We start from the raw sequence: 24,030 nt of genomic DNA, 5'->3' as shown, positions 1-24,030 counted from the left end.
AAGTGGAGGCACCTCTGCCCACTAGCAGGGATTATACCCCACCTGAAGGCCACCACTCCTAGAGAGGCAGCTTCCTTGTGGAGCACCGCATTATCAACGTCCTCCAAGACTTCAGCCTACTGAAGGCTAAGGGGGGATATATATAGAAATCTTCAGGGACATTGTAAGTCAATAGAGGAAATCTGCAATATCTCAGCGGTCCTCTGATACCTGAACAATATGAGAAAACAAGGAAAGAAAATGCTGCAAACAAATCTAGATGTTACATCAATAAAACCCAGTGATAGCATGGCAGAAGAAATGACAGAAAAGGAGTTCAGAATGTACATAATTAAAATGATCAGAGAAGCAAACGATGAGATGAAAGAGCAAATGCAAGCATTGATTGATCGCACCAATCGACAGTTAAAAGAGCAAATACAGGAAGCAAAAGATCATTTCAATAAAGAGTTAGAGATATTGAAAAAAAACCAAACAGAAATCCTTGACATGAAGGAAACAATAAACCAAATTAAGAACTCCATAGAAAGCATATCCAATAGGATAGAACACCTGGAAGACAGAACCTCAGACATTGAAGACAAAATATTTAACCTTGAAAACAAAGTTGAACAAACAGAGAAGATGGTAAGAAATCATGAACAGAATCTACAAGAACTATGGGATATCATGAAAAGGCCAAATTTAAGAATTATTGGGATTGAGGAAGGCCTAGAGAAACAAGCCAAAGGAATGAACAACTTATTCAATGAAATAATATCAGAAAATTTCCCAAATCTGAAGAATGAAATGGAAAATCAAGTTCAAGAGGCTTATAGGACTCCAAATACACAAAATTACAACAGACCCACACCAAGGCACATTATAATGAAAATAACGAACATACAAAATAAAGACAGAATTTTAAAGGCTGTGAGAGAAAAGAACCAAATTACATTCAGGGGGAAGCCAATACGGATACCAGCAGATTTTTCAATCCAGACCCTAAAAGCTAGAAGGGCCTGGAACAACATTTTTCAAGCCCTGAAAGAAAATGGATGCCAACCAAGAATCTTATACCCAGCAAAACTTACCTTCAAATTTGACGATGAAATAAAATCCTTCCATGATAAACAAAAGCTAAAAGAATTTACAAAAAGAAAGCCAGCATTACAGAACATTCTCAGCAAAATATTCCATGAGGAAGAGATGAAAAACAAAGAAGCAAATCAGCAAAGGGAGGAATTATCCTAAAGGAATTGTCAAATAAAGGAGGAAACAAGTTGTATCAAATAAATAAATAAATAAAATTTAAAAAATGAACCAAATGACCGGGAAACCAAATCATATCTCAATAATAACCCTGAATGTTAATGGCCTGAATTCATCAATCAAAAGACATAGACTGGCAGATTGGATTAAAAAGAAAGATCCAACAATATGTTGCCTGCAAGAGACTCACCTCATAGAAAAAGATACCCATAGACTAAAGGTGAAAGGATGGGGAAAAACATACCATGCACATGGACTCAGTAAAAAAGCTGGAGTATCCATCCTCATTTCAGATAATGTGGACTTCAAGCCAAAGTTAGTCAGAAGGGATAAAGAAGGTCATTTCATACTGCTTAAGGGAAGCATAAATCAGCAAGATATAACAATCATAAACATCTATGCCCCAAACAGTGGCTCATCCATGTATGTCAAACAAATCCTTCTCAATTTCAGAAACCAAATAGACCATAACACAATAATACTAGGTGATTTTAACACGCCTCTCTCACCACTGGACAGATCTTCCAGACAAAAATTGAACAAAGAAACCATAGATCTCAATAACACAATCAATAATTTAGACTTAACGGACATTTATAGAATATACCATCCAACCAAGAGCGAATACACTTTCTTCTCAGCAGCACATGGATCCTTCTCTAAAATAGACCATATATTATGCCACAAAGCTAATGTTAGCAAATACAAGAAGATAGAGACACTACCATGTATTCTATCAGATCATAATGGATTGAAGTTAGAAATAAATGAAAGAGTAAAACACAGAAACTATTCCAACATCTGGAGATTAAACAATATGCTATTATATGATGAATGGATAACAGAAGATATTAGGAAGGAAATTAAAAAATTCTTAGAGGTAAATGAGAACAAAGAAACATCATATCAAAATCTCTGGGACACTATGAAAGCAGTACTTAGAGGGAAATTTATTTCATGGAGCGCATTTAATAAAAGAAGTAAAACTCAACAAATAAACGACCTAACACTACAGCTCAAAGCTCTAGAAAAAGAAGAACAGAACAGCACCAAAAGTAGTAGAAGACAGGAAATAGTTAAACTCAGAGCTGAAATCAATGAAATTGAAACAAAAGAAACAATACAAAAAATTGACAAAATAAATAGTTGGTTCTTCGAAAAAATAAACAAAATTGATTAACCTTTAGCCACACTAACAAAGAGAAGACGAGAGAAAACCCAAATCACTAAAATTCGGAATGAACAAGGAAATATCACAACAGACAGGATTGAAATACAAAACATAATTAGAAGCTATTTTGAAAATCTATACTCCAACAAAATACAAAATTTTGAAGGCATCTAGAGACATATGAATTGCCTAAACTGAACGAGGAGGACATAAACAATTTAAATAGACCAATTTCAAGTACTGAAATAGAAGAAGTCATCAAAAGCCTACCAACAAAGAAAAGTCCGGGACCACATGGGTTCTCAGCCGAGTTCTACAAAACCTTTAAAGAAGAGCTCATTCCAATACTTCTCAAAGTATTCCATAAAATAGAAGAGGAGGGAACCCTCCCAAACTCATTCTATGAAGCCAATATCACCCTGATACCTAAACCAGACAGAGACTCATCAAGGAAAGAAAATTTCAGACCAATATCCTTAATGAACATTGATGCAAAAATTCTCAACAAAATTTTAGCAAATCTCATACAAAAACATATTAAAAAGATAGTGCACCATGATCAAGCTGGTTTCATCCCAGGGATGCAAGGTTGGTTCAACATCAGGAAATCAATAAACGTAATTCACCACATTAATAGACTTAAAGTCAAGAATCACATGATTATTTCAATCGATGCAGAAAAAGCATTTGATAAAATACAGCACCCCTTCATGCTCAAAACACTAGAAAAAATAGGGATAGTGGGAACATTCCTTAACATTGTAAAGGCCATTTATGCTAAGCCCATGGCTAATATCATTCTAAATGGTGAAAAACTGAAAGCATTCCCCTAAAAACTGGAACAAGGCAGGGATGCCCTCTTTCACCACTTCTATTCAACATCGTTCTTGAGACTCTGGCCAGAGCAATTAGACAAACCAAAGAGATTAAAGGGATACGAATTGGGAAAGAAGAACTCAAACTATCCCTGTTCGCTGATGACATGATTATATATTTAGAGGAACCTGGAAATTCCACCAGAAAACTCTTAGAACTCATAAGTGAATTCAGTAAAGTAGCAGGTTACAAGATCAATGCCCATAAATCCAACGCATTTTTATACATAAGTGATGAATCTTCAGAAAGAGAAATTAGGAAAACTACCCCATTCACAATAGCATCAAAAAAAAATAAAATACTTGGGAATCAATCTCACAAAAGAGGTGAAAGACCTCTACAATGAGAACTATACAACACTAAAGAAAGAAATTAAAGAACACCTTAGAAGATGGAAAGATCTTCCATGTTCTTGGATAGGAAGAATTAATATTGTCAAAATGGCCATACTACCTAAAGTGCTATACAAATTCAATGCAATTCCAATTAAAATCCCAATGATGTACCTTACAGAAATAGAGCAAGCAATTATGAAATTCATCTGGAAGAATAAGAAACCCAGAATAGCTAAAGCAATCCTTAGCAGGAAGAGTGAAACAGGGGGTATTGCAATACCAGATCTTCAACTCTACTACAAAGCAATAGGAACAAAAACAGCATGGTATTGGTACCAAAATAGAAAGGTAGATCAATGGTATAGAATAGAGGACACGGACACAAACCCAAATAAATACAATTTTCTCATACTAGACAAAGGTGCCAAAAATATGCAATGGAGAAAAGATAGCCTCTTCAAGAAATGGTGCTGGGAGAATTGGAAATCCATATGCAACAGAATGAAACTAAACCCATATCTCTCACCATGCACGAAACTAAACTCAAAATGGATTAAGGACCTTGGAATCAGACCAGAGACCCTGCAGATTATAGAAGAAAAAGTAGGTCCAAATCTTCACCTTGTTGGTCTAGGATCAGACTTCCTTAACAGGACTCCCATAGCACAAGAAATAAAAGCTAGAATCAACCACTGGGATAGATTCAAACTAAAAAGCTTTCTCTCAGCAAAGGAAACTATCAGCAATGCGAAGAAAGAGCCTACAGAATGGGAGAATATCTTTGCCAATCATACTTCAGATAGAGCACTAATCTCCAGAATCTATAAAGAACTCAAAAAACTTTACTCCAAGAATTCAAATAATCCAGTCGACAAATGGGCTAAGGAAATGAATAGACACTTCACAGAAGAAGATCTACAAGCAATCAACAAACATATGGAAAAATGTTCAACATCTCTAGTAATAAGAGAAATGCAAATCAAAACCACCCTAAGATTCCATCTCACCCCAATTAGAATGGCGATTATCAAGAATACGAGCAACAACAGGTGTTGGCGAGGATGTGGGGAGAAAGGTACACTCATACATTGCTGGTGGGGCTGCAAATTAGTGCAGCCACTCTGGAAAGCAGTGTGGAGATTCCTTAGAAAACTTGGAATGGACCCTCCATTTGACCCAGCTATCCCACTCCTTGGCCTATACCCAAAGGACTTGAAATCAGCATACTACAGAGACACTGCCACATCAATGTTCATAGCTGCTCAATTCACAATAGCCAGACTATGGAACCAACCTAGATGCCCTTCAATTGATGAGTGGATAAAGAAACTGTGGTATATATATACAATGGAATATTACTCAGCCATAAAGAATGATAAAATTATGGCATTTGCAGGCAAATGGATGAAATTGGAGAATATCATGCTAAGTGAGATAAGCCAATCTCAAAAAGCCAAAGGACGAATGATATCGCTAATAAGTGGAGGATGACACATAATGGGGGGGAGGGAAGGGTTAGTGTTAGGGTTAGAGTTAGGGTTAGGGAGGGGGGCAAGTATGGAGGAAGGAAGTACTGTATAGAGGGTAAAGAGGGGTGGGAGGGGTGGGGGGAAGGGAAAAAATAACAGAATGAATCAAACAACATTACTCTATGTAAATTTATGATTGCACAAATGGTATGCCTTTACGCCATGTACAAACAGAGAAACAACATGTATCCCATTTGTTTACAAAAAAAAAAAAATAAGTCCATGAGTATAACTGATACATGAAGATAATGTTGGAAAAAAAAAAAAAAAAAACCTAACACCAAAAAAACAAATAACCCAATCAATAAATGGCAAAAAACTGAACAGGCACTTTACAGAAGAAGAAATATGAATGGTAAAAACATATATGCAAAATGTTCAACATCTCTGGCGACTAGAGAAATGCATATTAAAACTACACTGAGATTTCATCTTGCTCCAGTCAGAATGGCAATTATCAAGAATACTAGTAAAATGTTGATGAGGATGCAGGGAAAAAGGTTCACTCATACATTGCTGGTGGGATTGCAAATTGGTACAGCCACTATGGAAAGCAGTATGGAGATTTTTTGGAAAACTTGGAATGGAACCACCATTTGACCCAGCTATCCCACTCCTTGGTATATATTCAAAGGACTCATAATCAGCATATTACAGTGATGCAGCCATACAAAGTTTATAGCAGCTCAATCCACAACAGTTAAGCTATGAATCTAACCTAGGTGCCCTTCAACAGACAAATGGATAAAGAAAATGTGGTATATATACACAAGGGAATATTAATCAGCCATAAAGAAGAATGAATTTATGGCATTTGCTGGTAAATGGATGGAAATGGAGAACATCATGCTAAGTGAAATAAGCCAATCCCCAAAAAACAAAGGTTGAAGGTTCTCTTTGATATGTGGATGCTAACACAAAATGGTGGTGGTGGTGGGGAATAGAAGTTCACTGGATTAGACAATGGGGAATGAAGAGAAGGGGGAATGGGAATAGGAAAGACAGCAGAATGAATTGGACATAACTTTCCTATGTTCATATATGAATACACGACCAGTGAAACTTCACATCATGTACAACCACAGGATCTGAATCCTAAGTTATACTCCATGTTATGTATAATATGTCAAAATACACTCTACTGTTGTGAACATCTAAACAGAACAAATTAAAATAAAATACTGCCATTTATTACAGTATCAAAAAGTATGAAATACATAGGGATAATCTGCCCATGTATGTGCAAGGTCTATAAATTAAGCACAATATATTGCTGAGAGAAGTTAAAGAATACCTAAATAAATGGAGAGACATACTATCATCGTAAATCAGAACATTCAATATCATTAAGATATCTATTCTCCTCAACTTGAACTATAGATTCAGTTCAATAAAAATCCTACTATACTGGGCTTGTGCTATAGCTCAGTGGTACAGCACATGCCTCATACATATGGAGTACATGATTCTATCCTCAGCACCACATTAAAATATAACATAAAGGTATTGTTTCCATCTACAACTCAATTTTTTAAAAATCCTACCATATGCATTTTTAAGAAGAAATTGACAGGCTTATTCTAAAAATCACGTAGACACACAAAGGATCCAGACTATGAAAAACAACTTCGAAAAAGAATAAATTTGAAGAACAAAAATTACTCAAGATTCATTATGAATCTACAGTAACAAAGGCAGTGTTGTACTGGCATCAAGACAGAAATATATATCAAAAGGATAATTAAAGAATATAGAAATAGATCCAAGCTTATATGGACAACTGATTTTTGACAAAGAGGCAAAGGCAGTTCAGAGGAGAAAGGATAATCTTTTCAAGAAATGTTTCTGGAACAAGTACCTTTCCATGGGTACAAAGAAAACTGTAACCCATTTATCATACTATATACAAGAGTAATCTCAAGATAAATCACAATCCTAAATAAAAGCTAAAACTATAAAATTTATAGGACTTTCTCAAAATGATAAACTTCTGTTCTTCCAAAGACACATTTTAAAGAATAAAGATAAGCCACTCACTAAAGGGGAAGAAATAGTTGCAAGTTATACATGTGATAAAACTTGCATCCAGAATACAGAAAATTTCACAAAGGTTTAATAAGAACACAGATCCTACAAAAAGTACACAGGCAAAACAGAAATTGCACCAAAGAAGATATACAAAAAGGAAGAAAAAACAAAAATATGCTCAAGCCAGGCATGGTGGTGCATGTATGTAATTTCAGCTACTGAGGCAGCTGACGTAAGAGAATCATGAGTTTCAGGGAGTCTGGGCAACTTAGTGAGACCCTGCCTCAAAACAAAATAAAAAGGGCTGAAGATGTAGCTCAGTGGTACAGCACCACTGGGTTTAACCTCCAATACCAGAAAGAGAGAGAGAGAGAAGGGGAGATAGAAGGGCGGAGAGTAGGAAGGAGGGAGAGAGAGAGAGAGAAGAAGGAGGAGGAGGAGGAAGAGGAGGAGGAGGAGGAAGAAATACTTAAAATCATTAGGAAATGTAAGTGAAAATCACAATTTGATACCACTATATTCCTCTGAAAATGGCTGGTATTAAAAGGAATGGCCATACCAAGTGCTGTCTAGCTAATGTACAATGGAACTCTCATACACTGTTGGTGGGGGGAAATGGTATGACCCCTTTGGAAACAACCTGTCAGATTCTTACAATGTTGTTCTTACATTTACCAAATTTTCTAGCCATTGATGGTACTCCAAAATATTTTCCCTAGAGAAAGTAATCATTTGTCCATGAAAAAAATTTAAAAATTTTCATAGCAGCTTTCAATTTAAAGAAAGACTCAAGGGCTGAGGATGAAGCTCAGGAGAAGAGTGTTTGTCCTAGCATGTGCAAAGCCCTGAGTCTGATTCTCAGCACCACAAAAATAAATCAATTAATCAAAATTCTTAATGAATTAAAAAGTCTCAAAATGGGGACAACTCAAATGATAATACAAAATGTAGTATATTCCAGTCATGGAATTTTAACCAATAATAAAAAATAAGAACTATTCATACATGCAACAATACGAATAAATTTAAAAATAATTAAGTCAAATGAAGGAAGGCAGACAAAAAAAGAATAAGCAAAGCATGATTCCCTTTATAAAAACCAAAAACTAATCTACAGTGACAAAAGATCAGCATTTGCCTGAGAATGGGGCAAAGTGACAGAGAGAGGGAAGCTAGAGACAGGTAGGGGGAGGTAATTGCAAAGGGGCATGCGGAAGATTCCTGAGATGATAAGTATGTTTATTATCTCGACTGTAACACTGAACTTATCAGTACACATGTATGTTAAAACTTACTTTATTTTAAGTATGTACAGGAGACGTTGATATAATTAAATAAATCAGCCTGATGATTCCTACTATTATTCTCTTGTTCTATTAATGGATCTACAATATCAAATTCATCCATGCCACATAGAACCACAAAAGAAATGATCACTTGTTATCATATGATGATAAAGTTAATGCCCATTTCCTTTTGAAGTACAGAAATTAAAATATTGTGTTCTAGGAATGTAATCATAATACTTACGAGTGACTGGTTATCTTAGGGAATGCAATATTATATGTGTCATTCTAATACAGCAAACTCTACTTATAGGAATTCTTTTTGAAACAATTGCTAGTAGCTAATATTTTAATCTTGCTTAAAAAATTCATTAAAAAGTGCAAATAAATGCCATTATCAGGAAAGAGGTTTCATAATCTCAAATTGCTAGAAAGACCTAAAATTTCACATTTCCACACCCATTACGGTAAGACCGAATTGTGTAGATAGAGGAAAAACTGACCAAAAACGCATTGCCTCCCACACTTTAACTCAACATTACACTTCCAACCCCAGAATCATGGATTTTTTTTTTTTTTATCCCATTGACCATGCAAGCAATGCTGCAGCTGTGGACACAACCTGGGTATCCCTTAATGCAGTTCAGTTCTTACACACAGTTCAGTTCTTAGCCCACAGGATGAGGGCTCAATCTTGAAGACCACACCTCCCACGCTTTAGATGCCAATCACAAGCCCAGGTTGTTTTGCCTGTGTTTCTGACCTACCAGCTATAAATCAGGGTTTGCATAATCCCCTTCTAAGGTTTGATTAACTTGCTTGAGCGGCTCACAGAAAGGAGGAAGCACATTTACCAGTTTATTATTAAGAATATTCAAAAGGATGCAGATATAGAGATATGTAGGACAAGTATGGGAAAAGAGGCCTGCAGTTTCATGCCCTCTCCAGGTTCCACATTCCAGGAATCTCCATCTGTTCAGCTATCCAGAAACTCTCTGAATCCAGCCCTTCTGGGTTGTTTATAGAGGATTCATAATATAAGCATAATCAAAGCATGAAGAACCATTAAGAAATGTAACTGAAAAAGAATATGATCTAGTGCTACTAGACTGGGTAGAGAAACCCAGCAAGACCTGCTGAAATTTTTTTTTTTTTTTTGGCATGACTTTATAGCATTCCTTTCTCCATGATATGGGGCAGGACTCTTACTGACATGAGGGTCATAGGACCTACTCTCAGACCAGACAAGTCAAAAAATTTCTTTATGGCTAGCTCCAAGACAGAGAAAGGTTAGAGACTCTATGACTGCTTTAGGGAAGAGAAATTCTAGTTTCTGAGCCAGGAACTATGAAAATGGATATATAGATATAGATAGATATTTCACATGTGCAAATCACTGATTATAATTTATATACTCAGGATATATATATATATTTGTGTGTATGTGTGTGTGTATATATATATATATGTTACAGAAAACACAATCAGGCATGGTGGTGCATGCCTGTAATCCCAGCTACTCGGGAGGCTGAGGTAGGATGATCACAAGTTCAAGGCCAGTCTCGACAACTTAAGGAGATGCTATTTCAAAAATAAAGGAGGGCTGGAGATGTAGCACAGTGGTAGGGTGCCTTTCTAGCATGTGTAAGACCTCAATCCCGAGCACTAAAGAAAATAATTGCAAATGCATATTAGTCATCATTTTTCCCTCAAGTGAACTATTCCTTGCTTTGTAACAAAGAAGGCATTCCGAGCAAGGGCCTCAAGGGCTACTACAGACCACATACTGCTGAAGGAATGAAATCCCACCTGCTGAACCTCATCAAGGATGAGATCAAAGTAGCTTCTCTCCTTTGTGGCTATTCTGTGACCCTCAAGTGTGCTATTCTGCCATATACTCTTATTCAAATCTATGAACTCACTTGAGCCAGGCATTATATCTTACCAGGGATGGAAGTTTTGGGGATCTCCTGAGTACTGCTGCCCTCTAGATCTTCAGCAGCACTCATGACCCACATCCTCAGAAACTATCTTCTTCACATACCTGCTAAGAGTCATATGAGGAGCTTCCAGGAAAGAAATGGAATACAGAAATCACTGTGCATTATTAGAGTAACTATCTGCCTGGCACCATGCTGGGCACTGGGTCGATGACCAACAACACTGATACAATTGGGTAGTGATCATAACAACCGGAGAGTAGGATGGGCTTCTCACCAGCTACTCGGGAGGCCTTCTTCTCTCCTCTATTCCCAAAAACGAATTTCAAAAGGAGTAAGAGGCCTGAATTTATACAGGCATTTGTGATCCCACAGGGCTATGTACTTGCACGCGGGTGGGCCTGTGGATGAGCATCCCACCCCCATTTCACAGAGGAGAGCTGGGTTCACAGGGGGCCATTCCCTGTCTTCTCCTGCACCCCGCCTTTACATGGAAAGTAGGTCCAGGACACCCTGGAGCAGGACATCACGCTGCCTGGAGTCAGGAGGGTCCCACATCTCTCCAGTCTGCGGGGCACCGAGTCCCAGAGTGGAATCGAGGCGACTTGGTCTGGAGTCCCTTCATCTCCCCACATCCCGGGGGGGTGGTGAGCCCCCACTGCGGGGCACCCACACCCTCCGCTGAGTCCACACACCTGGGGGGGGTCATGCTCTTCTCACCAAATCATCTGGAGCTCTTAGAATGTCGTCCTGGTCGCCGTGGTCGGCATGATGACGTCAGGTTACTACGGTAACCGCGATGCGCCAGCAGTTTCTCCACACAGGAAATGCCTATGCAAACTCCTTCCCTCACCTTTCTCTAGTAGCAAAAATGCCTTCCTTCTGCGGAAGGCCACCATCTAAGACGAGTGCCAATTAGACAAAGTAGTCTGGGGCACTGACAGTGAGCGGAATTCTGGACCAGCTGAGGAAACAAAGCATGTATCTGTTAACGGGAATTTGTTTGCTTTAAAAATGACCGTAGAGGAGTGTTATCAGAGCAAAGAGACACCGGAAGGTGTCTTAGGACTCTTGCTTATGACCTAGCCATGTGACATCGAACATGTAGAATTCACACACCACACTGAAGGGTCATCTTATGAAAGGGGATTGAATTAATTTATAAATTCTAAGAGTAGAGTGAAAACCATAAAAAATTCCTTCAAGAAGAAATTGAAATGATTCAAAATCAAAACTCACACACGAAATCACAGGGAAACTATAGTTGAAATTATAACAAATCCCCCTCCTTCAGTTTTCAAGAAGAGAATCCCATTTTCATTCAGTGAAAACAGACCACAAGAGGGAAAGCTCACAAAGCCACATATTTTGGATTTCTATTTCTGCTTAACAAACAACCCCAAACAATAACCATTGATTATCTCACAGGAATCTGTGTTGACTTGATCCAGCTGGGCCTTTTCTGATCCACGTGGTTGCTGTCATCTGATGCTGCAGTCATCTGGAGGCTCCAACCATCTGGCTCCTCCTAAAAACAGGTAGGGCAACTGATTTGAGCACCGTGGCTCTCCTTCACAAAGCCCTACATATATAGGGCCATCAGATTACATTTAACACACTTAATTTTGAACACCAAATAAACAACATATAATTTTTATTCACGTGCAATATCATTTTGTTTATCTGAAACTCAAATTCAGCTGTATGTCTTATATGTATTCTTATTTGCTAACTATGGCAATTTGGGGGAAAGACACTCTGAATCTCTAAGTTTAATGAGCATCTGAGACAAGTCTTCCAATGAGGCACTTCTGGGAAAAATAAGATAACACGGACAATAAAGAGAAAATCTGATAATATATGGTGCTGGTATTATGAGGGGAAAACAGACATTGGCATACAGTTTTGGTACCAAATGGGGTTACCATTTTCTGAGGCCTATATTAATATGGATTAATAACTTGAATGATCTTGAAACAGAAGCTCTGTTTTGACCAAAAGGGAAGATTCAACTGCAGTTTTAGGAAAGGATTTCAAGGTGATTCAGACCTGAAATCTAATTAAAGGGCTGCCCAGGCGGGTCAGGAGCCACATGAGTTCCCTGAGAAAAAAATTGCCAAATTCATGAAGCTGATCATTTAGAGTGTTTAGCTGCAGGCTCTTCATGTTAGTGCCTGGAATTAATCTCATGGTAACCCTTCAGATGAGGTATTGCTGTCCTCTCTTCATGGATTAGAGGGACTACAAAGCATTTGCTTGTAACCACAGAGCTAGATGGCTAAGAGGTTGTTCACCAGGATCACTGCCAGAGCCAGGGAGAGAACCTGCCTCCTCAGCATCTTGAGTTGCTGGTGGCAGATCTGTAGCAAATATGCCAGGACACATCCTGCTGTGAGGGCTAATGAGTCTTCCCTAAGTTCATCCTGCAGCAGGGAGCTCGGTTTGGTGCCGCTCACCCTTTCCTCAGAGGAGGTTCATGGCGGGGCTGGAAGCAGAAGCTGTCTGAAGCCAGGAATTCTTTTATGCTTTATGGAAATGTACCTCATGGAAGGATGGAACAGCTTGTAGTGTATAAGAAGGTGAGGACCTCTGAAGATGGAAAAGTCTAGGAAAAGGAATTTCTCTAAGACAGGGACAATGGGGGAGGTATAAAGGTCCTTCCAAGTGTAGAGAGACTTGAGCACTATTCCATATCTATACTTGGGTTAGCTCTGTAGATGGCCCATTGAGGCTGGGTCTCCACTCATGACAGATTTTTCTAGCTTGGACCAGGAGATAGATGAGGGAGGAAGGGAGTTCCAGATTTCCCCTAATCACATTACATCTTGCTTTCTCAGCAGATGTGGCATCATGAACAAGGGTCTCAAAACAGGTAATTTGGGGCAAAATTGTCATAGATATTTCAATGTTTTGGGATCCTCCAAAGGACTATAATACATACACAGATACACACTACATCTATAATATTAAAAATTTCACATTCCACTGTTAAGTAGGGATTAGTAGAGGGAAGAGTCTAAAAACGTTCTTTGGTGGGAAGGTAATAATGAAATAAGGTCTGACAAAATCTATACACGGCCACCTCTCTTGATTACTCAGGAACCCCTTTGTTGGTCGTGGGAGTAGGAGTGGTGTTGTGGATGATAATAAAACGATAAAAATGAAATCCTACCTCTTGCCACCAGAAGGCTTGGATATGTGGATTATGTAAATTGAATTGGTTTTTTTTAAGCAGTAGACAGAAAATAATCAGAAAAGCAGGTATTTACTGTGGAGAAAACTGGAAATTACTGTTTTGATCTCAAACATGTAGACTGTATGACCAAAGAAACTGGACCAGAAAGCAGGAAGTATAAAGAGGCCAAATAAATGAAGTTTCTACTTAAGCATTAAAATGAAATGGATGGTGCATATAATGCCAATACTATGTTGGAGTGTTGACCCTGTATTTTCTTCTAGTATTTGCAATGTTTCTGGCCTAATTCCAAGATCTTTGGTTCACTTTGAATTGACTTTTCTGCAGGGCAAAAGATAGGAATCTAGTTTCATTCTTCTACATATGGATATCCAGTTTCCCCAGCACCATTTTTTAAAAATGCTATCTTTTCTCCAATATATGTGTTTGGCATCTTTGTCAAGGACCAGATGACTGTACATGTATTTGTCTCTATGTCTTCTATTCTATTCCATCAGTATTCATTTCTGTTTTTATGCCAATACCATAGTGTTTGTGTTACTATAAGTCTATAGTATAATTTGAATCCATTATTGTGATGCCACCCACATTATTTTTATTGCTCAGTATCATTTTGGCTATTTGGGGTCTTTTATTATTCCACATGAATTTTAGGTCTGTTTTTGCTCCTAAAACTGAAGAAGTAAAACCAAGAATCCATCAGTGGAATGGTCTCAAATTGAAAAGCTGCACAGTGAGGGAAACAAGACCATGAAGAGAACCTGAGAGTGGGAGAAAACACTTCCAGCTACTCTTTTGACAGGGTATTAATATTCATAATATATAAAGAATGAAAAAACTTAACATTCCCCCCAAAAAGAAATAAGCAACCAATAAATTGACAAATAATCTGAACAGGTATTTGTCAAAAGAAGAAATAAAAATGGCCACAAATATAGGAAAGAATGTTCAACATTCTTAGCATTCAGTGAAATGCAAATCAAATCTACACTAAGATTTCATCTCACTCCAGTTAGAAAGACAATGATCAAAAATAAAAATAACAAGAATCACTGGCAAAGTTGTGGAGAGAAAAGTACACTCATTCATTGTTGGTGGGACTGTAAATCAGTACAACTACTTTGGAAAGCAGCATGGAGATTCCTCATAAGAGTAGGAATAGAACCACCATATGACCCAGCTCCAGAACTTATCCAAAATATCTACATTTTTACATATGTGCCAACATGTATATCACTGTCATTCATAATAGCCAAGTAATGGATCCAGCCTACTCATCCCTCAACAGATGAATGGAGAAAGAAATATGGAATATGAACACAATGGAGTTTCACTCAGCCATAAAGTAGAGAAAGTATAAAATTATGTCATTTTCTGGTAAATCTAGAGTCTATCATGCTAAGTGAAATAAGCCAGACTCAGAAAGTCAAGGGTCAAATATATTCTCTCATAATGCAGAAGCTAGAGAGAAATAAGGGATTATAAAGGGGGCATCTAATGGTAATAGGAGGGAGAACAGTGGAGTACAGGAAAGAAATTGAGGAGGAGGGAGGAGGAATGGGAAAGGGGAGGAACTATGGAATTAAATTTTGAGCAAATTGTGCTATGCACATGTATGAATATATCACAATGAATTCCACTTTTGTGTATAATACAATAATTTAAAACAAAAAATAAATAGAAGAATAGAGGAATAGAGGAAGGCAAGTGGGAGAGGGAGGAGGAGAGAAAAAGCAAAAGTACTGAGGATTAAAATGGAGCAAATTGTGTTATATGCACTCATAAATATGTCAGTATGAAGCCAGGTATTATGTATGACAACAATGCATGAATAAAACTTTTTTTTATAAAACTTACAGTATGATATCAACAAAATTCCACCTCTCAAAAAGCATGAGAGATGGACTGCAAAGGGGACATTGGAATTTTTGGCATGATGGAACTGTTATAGATCTTGGTTATGGGGATGGTTACACCACGGTAAGCCCTTTTCAAGACTCACAGAACTGTACACTAAAAGAGTGAATTTTACTTTAAATATTGACTTAATGAAAATAATTTTAAAAGTATGCATCTTGTTATGTGAAGAATATAATGAGTAGATCACTGCTACTCTGATTCCAATTTGGCATCTTAAAAATAATAAACTTCTGGGCACAGTAATTCCTGTGCATGCCTATAATTCCAATGACTCGGAGGCTGAGGCAGGAGGATTGCAAGTTCAAGGCTGGTTCAGCAACTTAGCAAGGCCCTAAGCAACTTAGTGAGATCCTGTCTCAAAAAAAAAAAAAATTAAAAAGGGCTGGGGATGTTGCTCAATGGTTTAGTACCCCTGGGTTCATTTCTTGGTATAGTAATAATAAAAATAATAATAATAATAATAATAAGAAGAAGAAGAAGAAGAAGAATGCCAATATAAAAATTGTATGCCAAGTACAGACTCAAAACTCATGTATCGAGCAGATGTTAGCCATGGTTACCTCTAGGGAATGGAATTGAGGAGTTTTGGTCAGGAAGAGTTTTGATTTTGTCTAGCTGTAGGGCACTTAAAGACACATAAATTTGTAAATTTAAAACCATTTCAAAAAAGCATGTGTGGAAGATATTCTTATAAACAGTAGGGTACTGAGGAGAATAAACTTTATATTCAATATCCACCCAAAACACATTTGCCTAGTTCTTTGTTCTGTTAAAATTGATAATGGGGATACTAATTAGCTCCATATGTTTTGTGATATAAAAATGCAAAATAAAATCATGTTCAGTGGGATACAGCTTAAAATTTTAAATAAATGTGATCAATGTTCCTTCCAAATTACAGCTCATCAAGGGAAAACATTATGCTCTGGTGAATAATAATATATTTTGGAGAACATGAGAAGGGCCGGGACCATGGGTTGATGGGTATTATTGTAAGAGGGAAAATGGCATGGGGAAATTGTGGAGTTTTCATCACAAAGAGAACCAGAATTTCTAAATGTCTTAGCTTGTTCAGAACCATACAAGGAAATTAGGGCCATATGTCTTGGTGACCTTTGCCTTCCTTTAGGAGGGCTGATAGCTTGACTGGAACTCCATGAAAGATAAACTATCCCCTCATCTCTCTTCACCTCAGGCAATACATTCACTTAGGTAGAATAATGAAGAGAGTCCACCATCCAGCCCCAAGTCCTGTCATGTGTCCTCATTACCACTATCACCAGCTCAATATTAAGTTTCTACAGTGAAAATCTAATATTCTGTTACTTCAGGCTACTTCATAGGGATGCTCCATTCTGTTCAACTCTGGGTGTGGCATTTTTACCATCAGAGTCCCACATGTTTTAGGCTGCTAAAAGCAAGCAGGATCACATCTGTTTACAAACTTGCCAGTGCCTTGCTGGAGGTCAGCAGGGAAAATGCAAACTATGGACCCTAAACTGCTGGGCCAGGTGTGCTCTGGACCCTGCCTTCCTTAATACTCTCATCCAGGGCCATTCTCCTTCTCACATCAACTGTGCTACAGTGGACTCCCTGCAAATGGGCCAAGCTACATCCCACCACAGAGCCTTTGAACATGCTGTCCCCACTGCCTGCACCTATAGCTTTCTCTTCTTGCCATTTAAAAGTAATTTCTTAAAAGGGATTTCTGGGCCCCCACTCCCATCTAGATATCCAAATGTTGGTCTGTAAGATGTTTGACTCCACACCATGAAATCAACTTGAGCAAAATAACTCAAAAGAAAAGGAGAAAACAAGTAAAGCAGATGGCAGGGTAGCACAGCAGATATTCAGTCCAGGTGCCATGCTCCCATTCACCCAGCTTCCTGGTGTAATCCACTTTAGTAGGTGAGGAAGAGAGTGAGGAAATGATTCATTCAAGATGCTGTCAACAATGAAGGCTCAGGCACTAAGATATAGTCAGAGGTTCTGACTCTTGTTTCAGTGTCCCTTCCCAAAGACACACAGTCATCAAGTACCTCATTTTTCTGGAGCTCCAAGATCCCAACCCTTACGTTATGAACCCATAAAACATAACAGAACCCATAAAAACAACAAAGAAGGTACAACCATTCAATAGGAAATACTAATATTTTCTCTCCTATTCCTCTCCATCACACAACTCATTCTAAAGCATCTTTTTCCTAAGATTTGTTTTATTTTTACTTGGCATATAATAATTGTACACATTTATGTGATAGAATGTGATATTTCCATACATGTATCAACTGTGTCTTGATCAAAATAGTTGTCATATTCATCACCTCCAACAATTATCATTTCCTTGTGAGAACATTCAAAACCCTGTCTTCTTGCTATCTAGAAATGCACAATATATTATTATTAACTATCATCACCTTATTATACAATAGAATATCAGAACTTTTTGCTCCTGTCCAACTGTAACATTGAACTCCTTAGCCATCTCACACAGGATTCTTTATCACAGAAATGACCTTGAATCTGCCATATAACAGGTATTAGAGGGTTTATTTTCCTTCTTCTTTCAACTTTCCCAAAATGCTAAGACACAGTGATGATATTGAGGTTACAATAAAATTTCTCTTACAAAGAAAGATAGAATAAAAAGGAAACAAACATACTGCCTGTGTGTTTTAGATATTATACTTAGTATCAGGATTTCTTTTTGCAGATTATAAGAATAAGTCACTGAGAGGCTAATTATGGGTTTCAAAGTCACACAGCTTCTAAAAGAAAGAGCTACTATCATAATTCTTGTGCGTTTGATTCAAACACCTGTGTATGGAACCAAGCACACAACCTCCTGTTTAAATGGCAAAAGTAGAATAATACGACCTCCTATACAGAAATGATTGGATTATGATCTGGTACATCAACTTTGCAAAGAATTTTGGTGGTGCTTATCTGATAACACCTCAAATGGATCTAGAGTTATATATCCAGAACAGATGTGCACAAGATCACTATAAGACCTCTGCACCACCTTTTTAAACCATCACAAATCTGAAGTCAACTGAAATGTCCACCATCAGATTATTCTGGATAAATAAATCATACTCCAATCATACAGTAGAATATGTCAGTAAAAATGAATGAATGAAAGCTACAGAAATTAAAATATAGATGAATCTCAGAAACAAAATGTGCAGTGAAAACTACAAGTTATGCAGTAACACCTATTTAAATATCTTTACATATACTGGTAGATTTTTCTATGAAGTGTTATTAAAACATAGATATTTAAAATCTACTCCAGACTTACCTAATCTTTTCACTTGATATTCTCTTGGTATATTTTATTATTGAATGGTAAATATACCTATGATGAGTTATATTCCTGAATTATTATGTCTCCTGAATTATTAAATTATTATGTCTTCCTGAATTATTAAATATCTCAAGATATTTCCTTTATAAAATGTCTACTTTTTGTAAAAAGATATAACGTTCTCTTTTACCAAATATAGGCATAATATTTATCATTATACACATTTTGTCTTAAATTTGTGGATTGGTTTTATTGCCTTTGTTGCTGTAGAAACAAATTTCCTGTCATTTGCACCATTCTTCTTATAAAATCATCAGTAATTTTAATTTAGAAAATTACTATCAATGAATGAACCATAGCCATTTTAATCCTCTGTCACCTACAAATGCTTTTTGTTTTACTCTAAAGCTTACCTGAAGACTCCATAATCAGCAACTGGCAAGTTTGTGTCTTCAATAAATGAGTCAGCCTGTGGAAATGGATGTCACACAAAGGCCAGTTCACCGATTTGGCCAGTAAAGAAACAAAGAGCTTCTTTTGGATTCAGAGAGTGCTTTACTTTTATAGACATTAAAAGGATAAGTAGCCAGGGTTGGAGATGTAGCTCAGTGGCAGGGCACTTGCCTAGCATATGCAAGGCCCTGGGTTCAATCCTGAGTACTGCCATAAAAATACAAAATAGAAATAAAAGGATAAGTAGCCAAAGGTAATAAATGATACCCTTTGGCTCAAATGCCAAATACTCTTGTCCCTTGCCTTGGGCAAAACAAAAGAGGCCAAATAACTGCAACATGGATGATACGGTATTCTGTCTCTGATGAGTCAACTTTGTCCCGCACCTAAAGAGTTTTATAGTCCAAAGCTGTGCCCAACAGGAGTGAGGCAGAAAGAGTCACACCTCATCAGAACCCAGGAGACAATTGGAAGCTCTCACGAGTGAAGCAAGTGGAAAACAGGGTGGTGATAGCTGCACAGAAGACTGCCATGCTCTCAAGCTCTAGGAGGACCAAGAGGCATTCTTCCAAGATCTGAATGAGCAGTGGTTCACGCCTATGCCTGCATGGCCTCTGCTGATACATGGGAAGTTGCCAGAGTGCTGAAAAGGAGATATTTCCCCCAAAGGAACTATGCTATGTATTTCAGGCCACAGACACTTGAAAGGATACATTCATGGGTACTGGCTTCTGAAGTCACTAATGGACTACAGATTTACAGAACTTTTTTTAGTTGAGAAGCAGATGCACTTGTGAAACTACTCACCCCAAATCCAGCAGAGCAAGAGTTAACTACATAGAACTGAATAACTTGATGAGGAATTATTATATGGTGGTTTGGGGAATATTGTTGCTGTTTTAATCTTCTATATTCTAGATATAAAATGCAGCCCTGGCTTTCTTATACTATATTGAACCCATAACACTTTAGTACACTTGGCATTTGTAAACTGAAATGAAAACATCTGCAAATTAGACTTTTTTTCCTTATTGCCTTTCCACCCTCTGTAAAATTCACAAAATTGAACTGGGTAATTTTATTTTCCATGGAAATAAAATGATCTGTACCAATTCCACAATAATCAGTCCTCATTTTTACCACGATTAATTGGCAAATTTGTTTACGCAACTGAGGTTTTCCCTGCAATGTCCTATTTGAGAATGACACTCATTAAAACAGGTTTGGCCAGCCACAGAGAATTAAGGTTGATGATAGAGGACCCACCGTGGAAACCTGGCTTTGTACTTGGTTTACAGGGTCCCAGCATATAGGTGAGAAAGTATGGTCATTGCTAGCAGGCTAGGAACACTGAGATAGTTTGGAAAACTTAAGAAGAAATAATTGGCCCAAGTTACACATATTGCAGGTGAATTCTGTTGGGACACTTTATTGGCTTTCCTTCCTAGCCCTGTGATAAGCAAATGGTAGAAGGCTTTCAAAAATTCAATGTGAAAAACCCACAGATAACATCACAATCAATGGAGAAAGCCTAATGGTTTCCCTTTAAGATCAGAAAGAAGACATTTGCATTCAAAATTTTATGGGAAGTTACATCGAGAACAATTAGACAAGAGACAGAAATTAAAATGCATCAAAATTGGAAAGGAAGATATAAAATTATCTCTGTTTTCAGGCAAAATGATTTAATCTAATGTTTAGAAAAATCTAAGGATTCCATTAAAAGGGAGCTGGGAGCTCATGACAGGACACAAGCTTAGCATGCATGAGGCCCATGAGTTCTATCCTCAGCATATGTGTGCATACACACGCACACACAGACACACACACAAAGAGAAAAAGTTCCATAAAGAAATTTTGGATAAACAAAGTGGAGTACACCTGTAATTCGAGCTATTTGGGAGGCTGAGATAGGAGGATGGCCAGGTTTGAGACCAGCCTAGGCAACTTAACATGACCCCATCTCAAAATGAAAAAATAAAATGGGCTTGGAATGTGACTCACTAATACATTGCCCATGGGTTCAATCTGCGGTATCCCACATCCCCCAAAAAACCTGTTGGGATTAATAAATTAAAGAAATGATAGATACAAAATCGACACATAAACATGAGTTGCATTTATATACAGGAACAATACACAATTTGAAAAGGATATTAAGAAAACATTTCCACTTATAATAGCATCAGAAAGAATAAAATAGGAATACACTTAATCAAGTGGCAAAATATTATTTGGAAGAAACTAAAGAAATAGAAACAAATGGAAGGCATCCATTAATATTCGAAAACAATATTAAGATATCAGGCCGGGCATGGTAGCGCATGCCAGTAATCCCAGTGGCTCAGGAGACTGAGGCAGGAGGATCTCAAGTTCAAAGCCAGTCTCAGCAAAAGTGAGGCCCTAAGCAACTCAGTGAGACCCTGTCTCTAAATAAAACACAAAATAGGGCTGGGGATGTGACTCAGTGGATGAGTGCCCCTGAGTTCAATTCCTGGTACTCACCCCCCAAAAAAGATATCAGTACTAACCAACAGGATATATAGATTCAATGCAATTCCTATCAAGATATCAAAGAATTTCTGCAGAAAAAGGAAAATTCATCCTAAAATTCATAAGGAATCTCAAGGGATCTTCAAAAACCAAAATAATCTTGAGAAAAAAGAATTGGAGACCTCATTGTTCCTGGTTTCAAAACTTTCTAAAAATATAGTTATCAAAATAGTGTGATATTGGCATAAAGACAGAAATATAGTTAAGTGGAGTAGAATAGACAGCCCAGAAATAAGCTTTCACACATATGCTCAATTGATTTTTAATGAGCATGTCAACATTATTCAATGGATTAAGGACAATTTTTTCAACAAATGTGTTAGGAAAACTTGATATCCACATTCCAAATAATAAAGTTAGACCTTTCCCTTACAGTACATGCAAAAATGAACTCAAAATAGATCAAAGACCTAAATGTAAAAGTCAAAACTATAAAACTCTTTGAAGAAAATATAGGAGAGAAGATTCACGACATTGAATTTGGCAATGAATTCTTGGATATGATACCTAAAACATAGGCAACAAAAGTTAAAATAGATAAATTGGACTTCATCTAAGTGAAAAATGTTGTTCCTAAAGGACCCTATCAATTGAATGATAAAGCAACTCATTCTGGGAACAATGGTGCATGACTCTAATCCAAGTTATCAGGAGGCTGAGGCAAGAGGATCACAAGTGGAAGTCAGCCTCAGCAACTTAACAAGACCCTGTCTCAAAATAAAAATTTGAAAAAAGGGGTGGCGATGTAGCTCAGTGTTCCTGGGTTCAATCACCAGTACAACACAGACACACAAACACACACAAATAGGTAAAGAACACAAATGGCTATTTCCCTTAAGAATATATAAATATAGCCAATGAGTACATAAAAAGAGGTTCAACATCAATAATCATTAGGGAAATGCAAATCAAAACCACAATGAGATGCCACTTCTCACCCATTAGAATGGCTATTATAAAAAAATCAGAAAATTATACATGTTGGAAGGACTGGCAAAATTAGAACCCTAGTGCAATGTTGACAGGAATGTAAAATGATGCAACCACTATAGAAAACTGTATGACATTTCCTAAGAAAAAATAAACATACAAATATTATATGATCCACCAAGTTCACTTCTTGGTACATACCTAAAAGAATTAAAATCAGGGGCTTGGATAGATATTGTATGCCATTGTTCACAGCACCGTTATTCACAACAGCCAAACTGTGGAAATAACCCAAGAGTATATAAAGGGATAAATGGATAAACAGAATGTAGTATATACATACAATGGAGTATTTATTCAGCTTCCTAAAAAGGAATCAAATTCTGATACATGCTACAACATGGATGAACCTTGATGATACTATGCTAAATAAAATGAAGCAGACACAAAAGGACGAGTACTCTATTGTTTGATTCCATCTATATGAGATATGTAGAGTAGTCAAATTCACACAGTAGAACCGTGGTTACCAGGAGCTGGAGATAGGGAGTTTGGGAAGTTATTGTTTAATGGGTAGAGTTTCAGTTTGGGAAGATTAAAAAGTCTGGAGATAGATGGTGGTAATGGTTGCACAACAGTGCTGATGTATTTAATGTCACTAGACTGTACACCAAAAATTGGCTTACATGGTCAATTTAAAATTATGTATCTTTTATCACAATAAGAGATATGAAATGATAGTAATGAAAACTATCTACAAAAAATTAAGAACAGATACACGGTAAATTATTTTTTGATCAGGAATAATTATTATTTGAAATTAGTGTTTATCAAAAATGGAGATACTAAGCCAGGCACTGTGTGCCTGTAATCCCAGTGAAAAGGTAGGGTGAGGAAGAAGGATCACAAGTTCAAAGCCATCCTCAGCAACTTAGTGATATTCCATTTCAAAATAGAAATTTAAAAGGGTTGGGGATATAGCTCAGTGGTACAGCACTCCTGGGTTCAATCCTTAGTAATTAAAAAAAGGAGACTATAGAAAAAAAGTGTTCATCAGTGGAAAATTATGTGTTATTTATAGTGCACCCTTCTAGGCTGTAGGATTCTGATTCTATGGGAACGATCTTATAACTCTGTAAGCTGTAAATTAGAGCATTGGAAACAATTCCTGTCTATAAACATGCAAATAAATATTGTCTGGCAAGGGGAGGAGAGGATGGTCCTCTCCTCTGCTGGGAAAAAAATTACTGAT

The 24,030-nt window shown here is 37.2% G+C and overlaps 1 long non-coding RNA gene across 2 annotated transcripts in view; it reads right to left on the bottom strand.

Annotated features, from left to right (window-relative positions):
- Positions 1-24,030, bottom strand: part of LOC306651851 — a 92,274-nt gene that overhangs the window by 60,873 nt on the left and 7,371 nt on the right. For both annotated transcript variants that reach the window (XR_013761215.1, XR_013761216.1), the window contains exon 2: positions 10,422-11,944. This is a non-coding gene — a long non-coding RNA (uncharacterized lncRNA). The remainder of the gene's footprint in view (positions 1-10,421; positions 11,945-24,030) is intronic.

Source organism: Sciurus vulgaris, assembly GCF_902686455.1.
Source record: "Sciurus vulgaris genome assembly, chromosome: X".
Lineage (NCBI taxonomy): Eukaryota > Metazoa > Chordata > Mammalia > Rodentia > Sciuridae > Sciurus > Sciurus vulgaris.
Note: the sequence above shows the minus strand (reverse complement) of the source record. Positions and strands in the feature narration are given on the sequence as shown.